This window comes from Ixodes scapularis, unplaced genomic scaffold (genome assembly GCF_016920785.2).
Source record: "Ixodes scapularis isolate PalLabHiFi unplaced genomic scaffold, ASM1692078v2 PGA_scaffold4__175_contigs__length_147842914, whole genome shotgun sequence".
NCBI lineage: Eukaryota > Metazoa > Arthropoda > Arachnida > Ixodida > Ixodidae > Ixodes > Ixodes scapularis.
The window spans coordinates 68863202-68879338 of NW_024609879.1; positions in this window are offsets into that span (position 1 = coordinate 68863202).

Below are 16137 nucleotides of genomic sequence, written 5' to 3' on the forward strand. Positions count from 1 at the left end.
GGGAGTAATGCCGCGCGCGCAGCTGGCGAAGTAGGCGGCGCGCGCGTGGCCTAACGGTTATCGCGCTTGCTTTCCACGCTGAAAGCCAGGGTTCGATTCCTGGCCGCGGAGGCGCATTTTTGTTGACACTGTAATGTGATGTTCTGGTGAATTCGAGAACCGTCTTGTTGATTTGAGGTTAAAATGTACCACGCGCCGAACCTTCTACGCCCAACGATCCAGAAAGCCACGAGGGTACATAAGGGATTCCGCAAGGCGAGCGGAGTCAGTTTCGCCCCAGCGGTTCGACTCTGCTGCTACGCCGACTTCGACGCCCGCGACGCTCTGTTATTATCTTTTGCACTCTTTTATTTTTTGCACAAGTTCGCCACATTAAACGTTTATTTCTTCCTGTTAATTTCTTGTTTATTGGTCACCACCCGTGACAATATGTCGAGAATACAGTGCGTGTAATGATAGTGGTTTAATAAACTTCTGGGAGCGATCGAAAAAAGTTTGTTTGTCCGTATATGTGATTGGATATGCAACAAATGATATGCAACGTACACATACGTGCACGACGTCCGGCCATATCGGAGCAGACGCATCGTATAGTATACGCACAATATTGCGCGAACGCTAGGCCGGGGCAAAACAGCTGTACGGCAATACCTGCCGGATATCAAACGGTGGTGCAAAAGTTGACATTTGAGCGATATTAGAACCGACTTTCGGCCGGTACTGGCACGATACTGCAAAGTGTTGTCGTGAGCCTTGGGAACGGAGGTGATGAGATCCTACCATCGTGTTTCCAACACTTATTTAATTCTCTTCTGGGACACGTGAAACAGCACTTCTGTGACACACCAGACATATTTGAAACTTGGGCAGGCATCTCGGCTTTCTTTGCCACTTTTGACACTTATTTGGCACTTCAGTGGGTAGCCAGAGAAGTGCCAAACTTTGGCATGCCCCGAATCGCCAAATTAAGATTTATTGCGGCAGTTATGGCTCAAGTCTGGCACTTACTTTGACAGAACCGTGGCGCACCAGAGAAAAGCCAAACTCGGCGTGTCCGAAGCACCCAAATTAGGCGTTGCTCTGGCAGTTAATGCTGAATTATTGCACCAACCTTGGCGCTCCTCTGGCGGGCCAGAAAAACGCCAAACGTTGGCGTGCCCCGAATTCCCAGATCAGAATTTTCTATGGTAGTTATGGCTAACTTTGGCACTCCTCTGGCGGACCAGAGCAAGGCCAAACTTTGGCATGTCCGAAATACCCAAATCGGGCGTTGCTCTGGCAGTTATGGCTCAAATATGGAACTACTTTGGCACTCCTGTGTCGGACCAGAGAAAAGCCAAACTGGGCGTGGCCGAAATACCGAAATGAGGCGTTGCTTTGGTAATTATGGCTCAAGTATGGCACCCTTCGGCACTCCTGTTGCGCACCAGAGAAACGCCAAACTTTGGCGTGTCCGAAATACTCAAATTAGGCGTTTCTTTGGCAGTTATGGGTGAAGTATGGCACCAACTTTGGCGCTCCTTTGGCGGACCAGAGAAACGCCAAACCTTGGCATGATCCGAATTCCCAGATTAGGACTAACTATGGCAGTTACGGCTCAAGTATGGCACCAATTTTCGCACTCCTCTGGCGTACCAGAAAAGACCCAATCTTTGGCATGCCCTGGGATCGCCCAACTAAGGCTATAGCTAGGCACCGCACATATGCACGGATGAGTGCCAGGGTTCAAAAACCTAACTGCGCGAAAGTTGGGCCCTTATGTTTGCCAGACCTTTGCCTAAGTTGGGCATTCCTCTGGCGTGCTACCTGGGTAAGAGCTTCGATACTCTCGGTGTACGAATGGATCGTGGCAAGGCGAGATATTTTATCCTGCTCGAGGATAACGTTTCGTGATTCTCATATGGTGATCAGATAAAGATTATAAGCTATCACCGAGTAAAATAGGTTCAATAAACCGCGAAGAAAACTGTGATAAATAAGATGTCCCTGCATTCAAAATTAGCAGTCCTTGGGGCATCAAATTTGGCACTTTACACTAAGGCTTTCCTTGATGTACCCATTTATTAAAGTTTATTCTAAACAGATCCGAATGTCCATGCTACATATATGTCACAGCTTCCTTCTGTTGATGACTTGCACAGCCGCCACGCGAGCCAAGACTGCATGGCAGGAAAGGTGCGCACCGTCAGCCACTCTTTTTTTTTCACGATACCGAACGTTATTTTTGTCCGGATACTCAAGGTGCACGCCTTTCAGTTTCTCAGATAGAACGCTCACCATTGTCCTCGCCGTCTGAATGTTGTTTATTGAACTACCTCTCAGGTTGTTTAGCATGGCCTGGTGCTTCACGAGTCCGCCAACTCCTTCACATGCATTTTTTCCATGTCCAGATGCGGAAAATAACCACTGGGCTTGGGGGAATTCGTTCTGCGGAAACTGGTGAAGCTGGTAGCGATTCTTAAAATGACTGGCGGCCCCGTCACTTACGTACGTCACGTGCGAGTATACCGCAACGTTGTCTTCAACCCACTCTTTCACTTTTCTAGAGCCAAGCACGTCAGAGCGACGTCGTCACACAGGTCCTCACTGATGATAGCAACGCTGTTCGTAGATTTTCTGGTCGTCAATACACATGTAAATATCGTAACTTTTTTTTCTTCAGTGGTATGCTTTTCTTGTCAGGAAGCACGATGGTTCAGTTTTCAGGAAAGTCAAAATGAAAGACAATGCTCCTGCGTTGCATGCACCTGATTTTCATCGTAGATCGCTTTATCTTGAGTTTGTCAGATATTTGTTTAGGGGTTAAAAGCGCTAAAAACGACGGACGAGTAGGAGAGACACACACCACAGAGCGCTCTGTGGTGTGTGTCTCTCCTACTCGTCCGCCGTTTTTAGCGCTTTTAACCCCTAAACATGTTCAACCAACTAGCCCAAATACAAACCCTTGTCAGATATGGTTGCGAAATATCGAACTTTCAACCGTTACTTGAACGACTTCGGACTCCCATGTTGTAAGCACGATCTCTTCATCTTCTGGGATATTAAGTTCCTCGAGTATAAGATTCTAGCCTTGTGGGCATTGTCCTTAAATACACAGAGTTGTTAGTGGGTCGGACAGAGATGCTGAGGTCATTCCGCCAGTTTTGAATGACTGGAAATGAGCGCCGAAGGAACGGGGACAGGTGAAAAAGTGGACGACAACACGGGGCGCTTCGTCCACTTCTTCAACTGTCCCCGTTCGTTTGGCGCTCATTTACAGTCATGAGCCAACAAGCCCAGCTAAACATTTTGTTGCAGTGTTGAATGTTAAACATGTAACGTTCTCTAAAGCGGAAGTATAAGGTAATAATTGGCGCAGCGCACACAAGCGCACACTTCCCGGTGTGGAATACATTTTACCCATCTATAAGGAGCAAGGAATAAAATTTCGCTCGCCCAACGTCGGAACCAGGAAGCTTGTCTTTGTATACACGAAAGGCCACCCGGATTGAGCGTATCAAAAAGCGTTTTGGCACGAACGTTTTCTCCCCGTCGAGCATTACAGAGATAACGTCCTTCTGGCTGGGACCTTGGCGCGAACATTGTAGCTCGTCTTTGTGAAGTACTCTAAAGCTGCAGACAGGTTCTGAGGGCTCACATTGCACCTCGTGTAAGGATCCGCCTTATACCACACGCCATGCTTTTCCTTACTTGAAACGTAACACTGTCGCCATGTTAACATTTCTTAGGTTAACATGGCGAGAGTGTTTACACTCTCTTGTATTTAGGCGGGGCTCGAGTATTTTGTGGTTCTGCTCCCTGTCGGTGTGCCTCTTTGTGCCTGATATTATCGCCCTCGAAGCCAGCCAGTGGGATGACGACAGGCACTACTGCTCAGTGAACAGGCATCGGTGGCTATAGTTTGCTGGTTGAAGCGAACCCCCTCATCCTTGACAGCGAGCGGAGAAGTGCGAAAAAAAAAATTGATTGTATAAGCCGTTTTGCCAAAACTAGCGACAAGTGCGCCTGCTACTTCCGTCAACTATTGCGGCAAAATCGTGGTTTTCGCGAGGATTGTTGCTAGCCACAGAACACTATCACGCAGAAAGGGAATGCTTGAAGGTGATTTTTATTCTAGATATAAGTCAGGGATATATATAAGAGAGAGAGAGAGAGGGTAAGAGAGAGGGAGCATATAGTGCCGTAGTAAAATAAATTAAACAAAGTTCCCAGTGGCCGATGGCTGCAGGATCTTTTCTCGGATCACTAGTTCGTAATATTATATCTCTTTGTACACAATAGTTTCTCCTCAATTTTAGTGCGTGAACGATTTCTATAGTTATCAATGGCCTCTTTTGAATAAAAATATATAAAATATGTGTGTTAGTTTCATGAAACTAGAGCTCAGAGTCACTTCTGGTATAGGGCACTGCTAATTGTAGGGTTTTAAAAAGGATCCTACTTTGGGGAGTTGTTTCTTCTTTCTCTATGAAATAATGCAACATGGTTTAATAGAAATGAATGCCAAAATAAAGCATAACAGGGTACCCAGACATACAAAAGAAATCGAAGGGGTTCTTTTTAATAGTCGCATATGAATTTTTTGTTAGATTGTTTCTCATGTTTGCGTAAACATGTCGCGACTATCGTATACCTCAGATACCTTTTTTTTAGAAAATAATAGACATATATAAGTAAATACTAACTGAAAGTTTTATAATAACGATCAAATTATTTCATAAAATAGAGGCCTCCAAGTTTCGACATTTGTCGTTCGAGCAGGCATGTTTGGCAATTTTTACAAAAATAAATAAAACTTATAGAAATATTATTATTTTCCCTTAAAAGCACGCTGTACCTTTAGTTTGAGTCTAAAAAGTATTAGCATTTTCTTAATGTTGTCGTTTTAGTTATTCACTCTCAAACGTGCCCCCTCCATCAGTGCGCGTTAATGCAACTGTCCACCTCTTTAGGCCTTACGATTTTTCCTGTCTCCAAATATTTTTTTCTGGTCAAAACTAAGTGCGGATTCGTTTATTCCAGACACTAGGCAATAACATATAAAACCATCAAGTGATTTAAAATGTCGACCATCCACCCTTTGGTCGATCTTCTCTGAAATCACCCAGAAACTTAAAGCCATTCGCCATTTTGACTCCACTAAGTTAATATTTTAGATCGTCTTGTAAAGTTAGTTCATCATTATATGAATGATTAAGCTTGTAAATTACACATTCATTGGCAAATACCCGCATTGGAAAATAGATGTTATTAAGGAGGTTAATATTGTATACTTTATATAAAAGGGGGCCAAGTACCTTGTCCTGAGGGACGCCAGACATTACTTGGCAGCCGCGACAGAATTCGACTCGTCTCTCTAAGACTGTGCTCCTTTGCATTTCGATGTCCAGTTGCGAACCAAAGGCCCTACTCCTCCGATTTTTGGCTGCTTAGTGAGAGGCCATTTGCAAATCATCAGCGTCCACTGGCCTCTGTCCAAGACTAACTTCGCTGCTCCACCGCTGCTGATCTTGGCTCGGACGTTTGCGCGCCAACGATTGGCTGTTTCACGGTACCGCTCCTGGCTTCTGCACTATAAGAAGACGAATCGTAGCAGCAGCCATCGCTTAGCAGTCGCGACGGCATTTGTCTCGTCGTTCTAAGGCTGTGCTCCTTTGCAGGTTGGTTTGTTATTCTTATATAAATTATTTGCGCCTTTCAGCTAAATTGCCGCAGCTGCTGCCAATTGCAATCGCACCTGCATCTTTTGTGTGATACGGTGTGATTTATCACTGAACTACAGGATGAAATGAAGACTGAATGGAAGTTGATGAGAGAAGCGCTAGAGAGAGACTTCCGTAATGAAATACGTGAGCTTCGTACTAATATACGAGAAAAGAAGTCCAGCGTGGACTTCATCAATACGAGGATATTAAGGCGAAGCTTGAAGGCGAAATCACGGTCAACAAGGAACTAAAGAAAGAACATGAAGAACTGCGAGCAAAGTGCCTAACGCTTGAAGCAAAAATGAGAGCTAGCTAAGCGAGCATCGTACAGTGTGAAAAACATTCTCTCGCCAACAATCATGAGATCAAAGGAATTCCGGGGGCCGAAAAAGAGAATCTTATTGAAACGTTGTGTAAGCTAGGGGAGGCACTCGGCGGACCGATCGATAAATTGGACGTTAAAATCTGCCACCGAGTCCACACTCGAGAACGTGGCAAACAAAGCATTATCGTGCAGTTCACTCGTAGAAAGAAGCGCGACTGGGTACTGGCAAGAACACGAGCAAAACGATTAACGAATAAAGATTGGGGCCTTTCCGATAACGCGGCTGTCTTTATCAACAAGCATCTTTGCCCGACCCCCCCCCCCCCCCCGAAAAAAAAAAATTGCTTGGTAAGACTATCGCCACGAAATGCGATGTCGGCTGAAAAATTTTGTGTTGGCACGAAGTGGCAAGATTTTAGCCCGTATAGCACAGAATGCGCACATCATACCGATTAAACACAGCGACGATATTCTCAAGAGCTGTTAGCGAGGGACTGCACGATGGTGAATTTATTTCACTAATATATTAGCACCCAAATATGGTAGTAACCGTTTTTTTTCTACAACAACATATCTGTAAGGACGCAGGTATAACCATGAGTAAGCTTTTGAAATTGTTTCACATGAATGTTAGATCAGCTGGATCTAAGTCAGACGATCCTATTCTTCTTTTTCAATAATTAAAGTGCTCATTCAATCTGATAATGCTTACCGGAGCTGGGTACCAAGACGAAAAATACTTTTTTCATTTTACCTCAATATTAACATTTTTATCAAAATCTTTAATCTGGGCGTGGGACGTTGATGTCGCCATGCTAGTAGCCAGTAATGACTTTGAAATTGTTGAGACTATACATGGGTTACAGATGATTATGAAATATGCGTAATGCAAGACGTTTACACGTTTTTTGTTGTATATCGCCAACCAAGCGGCAAAGTAGCTCAACTCTTTATATTTCTAAATACACTGTTGTGTTATGTAAACGAATGCAAATATTCTCGTTTCCTTGGCGGATACTTTAATATAAATTGGTTAAAAGATACCACAAGCGCTACTGACCCGTTGTTATTATTAACGGCAAATACATTTTTCAATCGTATTACGTATCCCACTCGCACTATGTTGACCTCATCAACGTTATTTCATTTATTTTTTACAAACTATTATATTGAAAATGTGAAGGCTGGCGTAATAAGTTCGTACATTAGTGACCATTTTGCCATATTTATGCTAATAAACACAATACGAGAACCACGCGAACCTGAAACATCTAAAATAACCTTCCAGGACATTACACCAGCCACACTAGATAATTGTAATGCAAATAAATGCAAGGGTGCAAGCGAGCTGGGCAAGATTGACGAAAATAATCCCTGGAGAAGGGGAACGAGAGGGGCAAAAGACAAAGACAAATATGCAAACACAACTAGGTGACTGGTAAACGACCGAAAAAATCCGCCTGGTCCGGCTGTCGAACCCGGGACCTCCCCATTGCAGGTGGAGCGCTCTACTCACTGAGATAACCACTCGTAAAAAAAGAAACACTCCAGAAATACAAGCTTTATAAATTAATTCTTACAACTACAGAAATTTTATCTTACAAGACAAAATTGTTTTAGAAGAGTTTAGAAAGTACAGAAATCAATTAACTACAGAAATTAGAAGAGAAAAGAGTATGTATTACTTTAGTATATTCGACGCTGAGTGCCTGAGAAAGGCTGAAGTGTTGTGGAAACGTATAAAGAGTGTTCTTTTAATACGTCATAAAGCTTTAATAAGAGAGAAAGCCTTGAACGGAAAGGAGAAGTCTTAAATGGCTTGCACCTGGCGACCCAATTCAACAACTTCATCGTAAATATGGGTAGTAGATCTTTCAATTCTAAAGCGTCGAAAAGTGTTTTATCAATACCAGAATCACTATTTGTCTCCCCTACGGTTGAAGCTCAGGACGATTCCTCTCTCATGTGTCCTAGCGACAGCCGCAGTCATGATGCAGTTGATTTACAAAATCTACCTGTGAAATATGTGGTCAATATTATTGCTCCATTCCTAACGTTTATTTAAAGTTTTGCCTTGTAATCCGGTACATTCACAAAAGAGATGCGAATTCTGCAAGTTCTAACTTTGTTCAAAAAACCCGAAACAAAGATGAATTATTAAATTACTGACCTATACCGATTCTACCAATGATTTCGAAGCGTTTAGGAAAAATAATTTACTCTTGAAATGTACATTTTTGTGGGAAACACTCCCTCATAACGGAACGCCAACTTGGCTTCCGGAAAAAAAAATATTCAACAGAAACTGCATTATTAGTTCAAAAAGAAGAGATACTTATAAACCTCAAAGAAAAACAATTAAAGCTTGGAAAATACTTATACTTTAGTAAAGATTTTGACTGTATTAACCACACAATGTTACCAAAAAAATTGTATTCGTGATCTTCCACTTGCCTTAATTAAATGTAATCTGCAATGTCGCTCTCCGTTTGTTGAGATCAATGACCAACGCTCAACTCTTTTAAGCATTTCATCAGGAGTACCGCAAGGCAGTATTCTGGGACCACTTCTTTTTCCTATTGTATATTAAAGACATAGTGAACATTCACTCAGTATGTAAATATATAATCTATGCTGATGATACAAGCATAATGTTATACGGACATGTGCGAAAGTTGACTAAGGGATGACGCTAATGCGTTTCGTTTAATGTTAAAATCTTGGGAAGAAGTATACTGTTTGCCAATTAATGCATTCAAAACAAAAGCCTCAATGTTCAGCCCACGAGGTCCGAGTAATGGACTTTACGATCCCCTTGATTTTGGCTCATTAAATATTGAATTTTTACGCTATGTTAAAACGCTTGAAATTGTTTTCTCAGAAAAATGAACTGGACTAATGTAAATATCTCCGCGCTTAACTGGGAAAAGTCGTGGGAATTATCATTAAACACAGATATATTATTCCAACAAATACAAAGAGGGTTCTATATAATTTGTTATTTTTTCTCATCTGTATTATTGTAATCTTTTCTGGCTAAATACATCCTTCTCGAATTTAAACACACTAAATTTACTACAAAAAAGTGATTAGAATAATTACACATGTTTCTTACACAGATTCAAGAAGGACATTGTGTAAACCTTACAAAGTTCTTCATATAGAAAAGGTCTGTGATTATCGATTAACCATCGCGTATAAGTATGCCGCATTTAGGCGCTCAAATATAGTTCTTAAGCTTTCTTAATTAAAAGAAAAATCTGACGTTTATTCATGAAGGCATAACCAGCCTTGGCAGATTCTGAAGTGTAGGACCAATTATGATAAACTGAGAATAAGTTACATTTTGCCTGCTTTATTGAATAGCTATTTTGAAAGAAATATCGATGTTGTGCATCTGTCCAACCGCATTATCTTCAAACTGTTCGTTCAGCATTTTAAGCTGTCCATTTTATGTCACACTTACACACTTTGTAGAGAGATTTTTCTTTGCTCTTTCGTCGCTGCTGAATAAGGGGGAGTGGTCCAAAGCTTAGTCAAGCTGCATTTCTGCTGCTTTCTTCTCTGGCCTCCCATTTATCTCATATATCTGTGATGAAAAATAAATTAGTATCGTGTCGCACCCTAGAGCTCGGTGATATCATGTTCTTAACAGAAAAGTATTGGGTGCGATTAATCGGGAAATAAGATATACAGTTTACAACAGAAGGTGAACATTAAGATTTCTAAGTTTAAAAAAAAAAGACGTTGATAAGGAACCTTGTCGGATACCTTCGAAAAAGAATTTTAGAATAGCATCGATGCTTGTATAAATGTTTGTGAGGAATGCTGTTAACTGGTTTTCGCACGAGCAAGACTTACGAAATCCACGCTATTTGTCAAAATAAAAACTGTGTGAGTCAAGAAAGCACATTATGTTTGAGTGAAATATATGCTCCAAAAGCTTAAACGGGACTCTTGTGAGAGAAATGGGTCTGTAATTCCGGATTTGCTGGCGTTCATCTTTCTTGTGAAGGGGATTACGTTGGAAATTTTCCAACCATAAGAAAATTCAGACAGCCTATGTGACTCTGCTAATATACCGGAGAGTAAAATGGAGATTATTTTAGTGTTTATTAGTGCTTTCGAGTTAATTTTGTCCCTCCCGAAACTAGAAGCCACCTTCAGTGGTCGATCGCCTTCAGTACACCGGATTGAGTAATTAGTATAGGATTCATATCAGGGATAGAGAATTCCTATGAATAAGACATTTAGACAGGTCTCCATTTGGCACATCCTGGATGATATTATAGCAACATTGTGAAATCGAAGGTAAAAATAAGAATTTCATATTTCTGATTCGTTAAGCTACACCCAGAAAAATATTTTGGTTGAACTATATTCAGCTGCGCAGTAAAACTGCGTGCTTCGGCTCTGTAGCTTTCACTCGACGGCCAAAGTTGTCCCCGAGTATAATTAGCCAACTGATAGACTAATATTGAATAGAGGACTATAGTGAGCGAAGTTTAGTGAAAGTTACCAATAGCAAGTCTGTAGCACCGCTTAAAACAATCTCATACCATTTTTTTATGGAGGATTGCATGATTTTTTTAAAGATTACTTCATGTGGAGCGACACAAACTTGAGACATTTTCTGTAAAGACTAAAGCGAAGCGCATAAGGAGCCATTCTCATGCGCTGCGTTTCGGTTGAGTCCATCCTAGACTGCGATTAGGGATCTCCCTAACGACCACGGAAAACAGAGAAGTCTGTTTTATCATAGAAGTAATCAACTCGACTTTTACGTGATATTTTCGCGTTCACGCACACCGGAGCAAAGACTAAATAACTCTACTTCGAATGGCAACCTCTTCTATATATTCTATTCATTCTATACAAAGGGTAAATAACACTAATTCGAATGTCAACCTTTTCTATTCTCAGAGGCTCTAAAACTTAAGTGCTCAAAACCGAAACCTAAACACGAGCGCAGAAGCGCATAGCCGGAAGTTACATCGCTACACGCGACCGGATTTTTTTTTTTGTTTTTTGTTTTTTTTTTGTTTTTACGGCGTGTGAAGCAGACGACGAAGTTGCGTGCACCATTTGTCATTCGATTGTTTCGCTCCTATATCCCTTCCACTCAATGTTCTGCGCTTGACGATCGATTGACCGGAACCACGAACGACAACTTTGTGGTAGGGGCCCCAGGTCCGTCGAATTGATGGGCCGTCGTGAGCCGTCATCGCGTCGTCCAGCCTGCAGTACTTCGCCAGAATGAGAATGACGTGTACATCACGTACTTCCTGTAATCTGCGCAACATTTTTTTTTTTTTTTTTAGAGAGCTGTTTTTATAGGCGCCTGTTTTCGGCTCGAGTGGCATCGCTGTCGGCGTCGTCGTAACTGCGCGTTGCATTAGAGGTAAATTTCCCCACTAAATATAGCAGAAAAAGTTTCCCAGTAAATTCACCGGAAAAATTTCCCCGAAAAATTCAGGAGGAATATTTTAGGCTAAATTCTTGATGTGGTGCCTGAATGGCTATGGTGCCTCGGTATGGTGCCTGAATGGGACGGGTGCAGGAGAGGAGGAGGTGAGGGGAGCAGGGGCATATCCTCCCCTCCGTACCATCCCCTCCTCCTCATCAAAAACTGCTCTTTAATTCGGAATTACAGAGAATTGTAAACGTCTTTAATTTTTTTTTTTCGATCAACAAATTTGGCAGTTTCCTGTGCCCGTTTATTCGAAGCGCGGTTAAGTGCTAACCGCGGCTAGAGTTTGCCGCAGTACCTAGGAGAGGGATTTTGAAATCACGTGACTGGATCGGTAGGGATGTGGTGAAATATGGCGGTACCCCGGTGAGTGAACGCCGCTCGCTTTTGAGCTAATATGTAGTAGTAGCTGCAATATCGAGTGCGTTAGTCAGCAATGAATGGTGCAGGAGGCTTTCACTTTCCTTACCTCACTTAAATCGCAAACCACGAGCAATGACCTCGCCGCGATTTTTTAGATAGTATTATGATTCTGGCTATTCCTAAGCCTAAATGAACCCGATAATTGTCGGTTTGGCAAAGTTGGGTATCGCAACGTCTTTGGAAAGTGGATTGCCTTCACTCAATTGGCCGGGTATTGATAGCACACAAAAGCAGACAGCGTCCCAATGTACCTTTTTCAAAATTTCCCAAGCACCGTGGTGCATATGCTACGAGTGTAGCTACACGCGTTGCGCGTGCTGGCGTCTGCAGTAGTAATTGCTCTGAAGCAAAATGTCTGAACCAAATTTTTCCTCGCACGCACGTTCGTCGAAGCCTCATTATGGCTATTCGAAGTGTCTAGCATTACGTCCGACGTAACCCAAGTTACGTCCAAATCTGCGCCTTCCCTCGGTTCACGGGGGAGAGAGAGGAGGGCGGGGGGGACGGTTAGGTATACGCGTTTCAGTGCTCCGTCTGGACGTAACGATAGCCACAGCAATGATTATTTACTTCGAATATTTTATTAGAGGAGGGTCAGCGCGCGCGGACCGTAGGATTGCACTTCCAGCGTTCCCCCCGATGCTTCGGTAATTTACTAATAGGTTAATTTTCCTCGGAGCCAGATTACAGGATTTTTTTATGATGGTGTTATATACAGTTCTTACATACTGGCCAAACATGCTGCCGGTGTACCGCCCACCTTTCTCTGCTCACTTCTTCCTTATCGTTGCTAGGACTGACCTTCGTCGTCCTCTTTCGAACTATGATAGAAATGTCAACGAGGCTTGTCTTCAATTCAGACAGCCAAGCATTTAGAAATTTTCGAAGCGAAGGTTAATGTAGTTTCACCGTACTTAATATCTGTACCAGGAGCAACAAACAATTTCTCTGCTCAAATGTATGCCGCGCTGCGTCGCAAGAACCCGGTAGCGCGCGTTGCTGTGTCCCCCCTTTTTGAAAACTTTTTCCATATTCGCTACAACCAGTGGGCGACCATCCAGCCCTCGTCAAACTTGGCTAGGCATTTTGTCACAGAAACCGGCTGCTCCAGAAACAGACAAGAGTCGTGCTGACGTCTGTGAAAGAATAATGTCCAGGGAAATAAACGACCGCCTTCAGCGGATGAGCTCGCGGCCAGACGCGTGTCAGCTTACGCAGGGAGCGCTAAAAGCGACCGCATGTTCGGTGTTTTCTTGGTATACACAACCTAGAGTGGTTTTGGGGGTTACACACGTCTCTGCAGCCCCAGATTTAGGAGGCGAGCTGGCGGCTCGCTGTTGGAATGTGTTTTTCGTCAGCGCTCGAATTGCCTGGCGGGTTTTAGTGTTTAGAAGAACCCTCCTTTAGGGTCAGGGGTCAGACCAATGGGGCAACAACCTATTGTGGGAACAAAGAGAGTGCGAGAGAGAACTCCTCTAAGGCGGACGGACTCATCGCGACGTCAAGGGATGTGGCGAGACCCTGTCGACGGCCCCGCTCCAGGCACCGGACGAAGCTTCCAGTGAGTGTGCGACCGCAAAAAAGTAAGCGTGCGGGGCCAGTGAGCCGCGACCACGGTATGCCAAGCCACCCGCCGGAACTTTTTCACCTCGGACGGACCGCGCAGGGAGACGCGAGCACCTCTACGCCAGATGAGACTTTTTGTTTTGCGTTCACCTATCCTCCTATTTTAGTTTACCATTTGGACTCTCTTAAACTTAGTATTTTCTTAGTACTGTCTAGGCCACCCCGTGCATGAAATTGTAAACTGTTATACTGTGAGTACCTGTGCTCTCCGCCGTTTGGTGTCTACGTGATTTTTTGCGTGTTATATAGCGCCTAATTAACTACTATACCCATGTCAAATTAAACTTCATTTATGTATCCGACACACGCCTCTGTCTCTCTTCATTGGTAAGACTCTCCACAAGAGCGTGGCCCTATCGCTCGGTCAGCGGTCCCCTTCTTTCACATCGTCACTCGGGAGGCCTACCGCCATCCTGTGACGCACTTGTAGGTACCTAGTAGGGAAGGGCGGTTAGCTTTTAACCATTGTTAAACTTAACCGGCTTCAAGCAAACAGGTCCTGAAGACAAACACCAATGTGATCGCTAACGTGGAAACTGCGCACGCCGCAGCCATTTTGTCAAACGAAGCGACGGGGCCATGCGTGGCTCCCCGCATCCCTACCGAGCCAGTCACGTGATTTCGATATCCCTCTCCTAGGTACTGCGGCTAACTTTAGCCGCGGTTAACGCCTAACCACGCTTCGAGCAAACGGGCCCTGGAGGCCAGAAAAATGGGCTTCATATTCTTCTCTATTTTTAATATTGAATGTGCAATTTAAATGACTCACAACCTCAAATATATTTGGCTCACATAGTTTGAAAGCCATGTGACCATGGAAGCGAAAGTAAGTGCGATTAAAGCGGACCGAATCTTGACCGGCTGCATTTGGGCGGATAGAAATGAAATTTCGACTCGCAAATTGTGTTCCGTGTAGTTGGGCTCTTATCGGATATATGTTCGGATAAAAATTGTTGAGCTATTCCACTCTTTGAATTTGCTTTGCCAGCGAAGCTCTCACGACACCTACAAGGATTTACCGAATGCGACGTGGCGCATACTCTTTATTTACTTTGTAACGAAATTCACAACTGCTTTATGATCAGAGCTATACAGGCTAAGATTTTCGGGTGTAGGCCCGTTTGTCATGTGCGCATTCGTCATAGGCCAACTGGTAATAGGCCCGTTCGTTACAGCGGAACATTCGTCATAGGGGAATTTGTCACTGGGAAAGTTTGTCACTGTGCAAACCGGATATTCACGAATTTGAACAACTTATATTCACTTGACTTTGCATGCAATAAAGATAAGTACGTTATATTGCATTTTTACTGAAGAGTGGGAACATCCAAACTAGTCATCCTTGTACTTAAAAAACAACAGGTTTATTGAGCGAAATAAAAACAAACTAAAAACCGACATTCCGAGCTCTGATATTCCGATATTCCTCAAGGTTTCAAGACGATAGCGACCATCGCAGCGGCTCGCCATGATCTGAAGATGCCGGTTGCAATCGGCGTGCCTCTTGGACACCCTACCCTCGACGATGTCGTGCCGCCCTCTGCTTGAGTCAGCTTCATCTGTGTCAAGGACTGCTCTCTCTTGATGCAGCCCAGGAACACCCAGATCTTGGGGAACTGCAGCCCACGCTGCTCTGGCATAAAAAGAAAAGAAGAACACACACACTCGTGGAGAAAGTTTTTTGAGTGGGCACCGTACTCAAATTTTGAGCCACGAATGGAAAAATGCGCTACAGAAAACTTCCAAGCTCTCAGATGATTAGGTTAGTTCTCACCCGCAGTCCCCGGTGCCACGCTTCGATGCTGTTGTTCGTCCTTGACATTTCTGCTTGTGTTGATTTACTGACTGACCGAACCAGAGGAGGGAAGGTTGCCGACGACAAGCCGTTTCCATGGGGTCCCCCGATATACACGTTCTCGAAGTAGTCCGCCACGAGTGAGACATCGGTCCACAAGAAATAAAGTAACCAATTAGCTTAACTGAAGAAAAAAAAAAAGAAGGCATATAAATATAATGCGGTATACCAGAACAGCAAACTCTTCATCTGAATTGTAGCGACCCTGGTGACCACTGGAGCACAGATTTTTGTACACCGACTGGGATAAGTGAAAAAAGCATCCCTGTACCGTAGCGCCGGGAATCATGGCTTATATCGCGTTGATGGCCGCTACCTCAAGGCGGTTGGCCCCCATGTGACTCAGCACGACGTCTAAAAACCTTAAAAAGAGCGAACATATCTGGAAGTGTTTGAACACATATCCAATAATAGGGCCACCGAGCTTTTCGTTTTATACGTTTATCAGAGCTCTTGAATGCTTACCTTCTGTAGGCAGCTTCAGATTTGTTGGGCAGCAAGACGTAAACCATTGGCACTACCACGCCATTGGCTGTGGCATGTTTTACCAACTGTACACGGAGCGTGTAGAATTGGTAAAACTGTGCCGAGGTGACTTTAAAGGTCCCTCCGCGAACCACGTAGTCGCCTGAGCCAGACAGCTCATGTTGCGCTCGGTAGCAAAGATCAGGATTCTTTCGCTGTCGCAGACCACAGCCAAAGGGGTAGCGGACATTTCATCGAACGCCGTTTC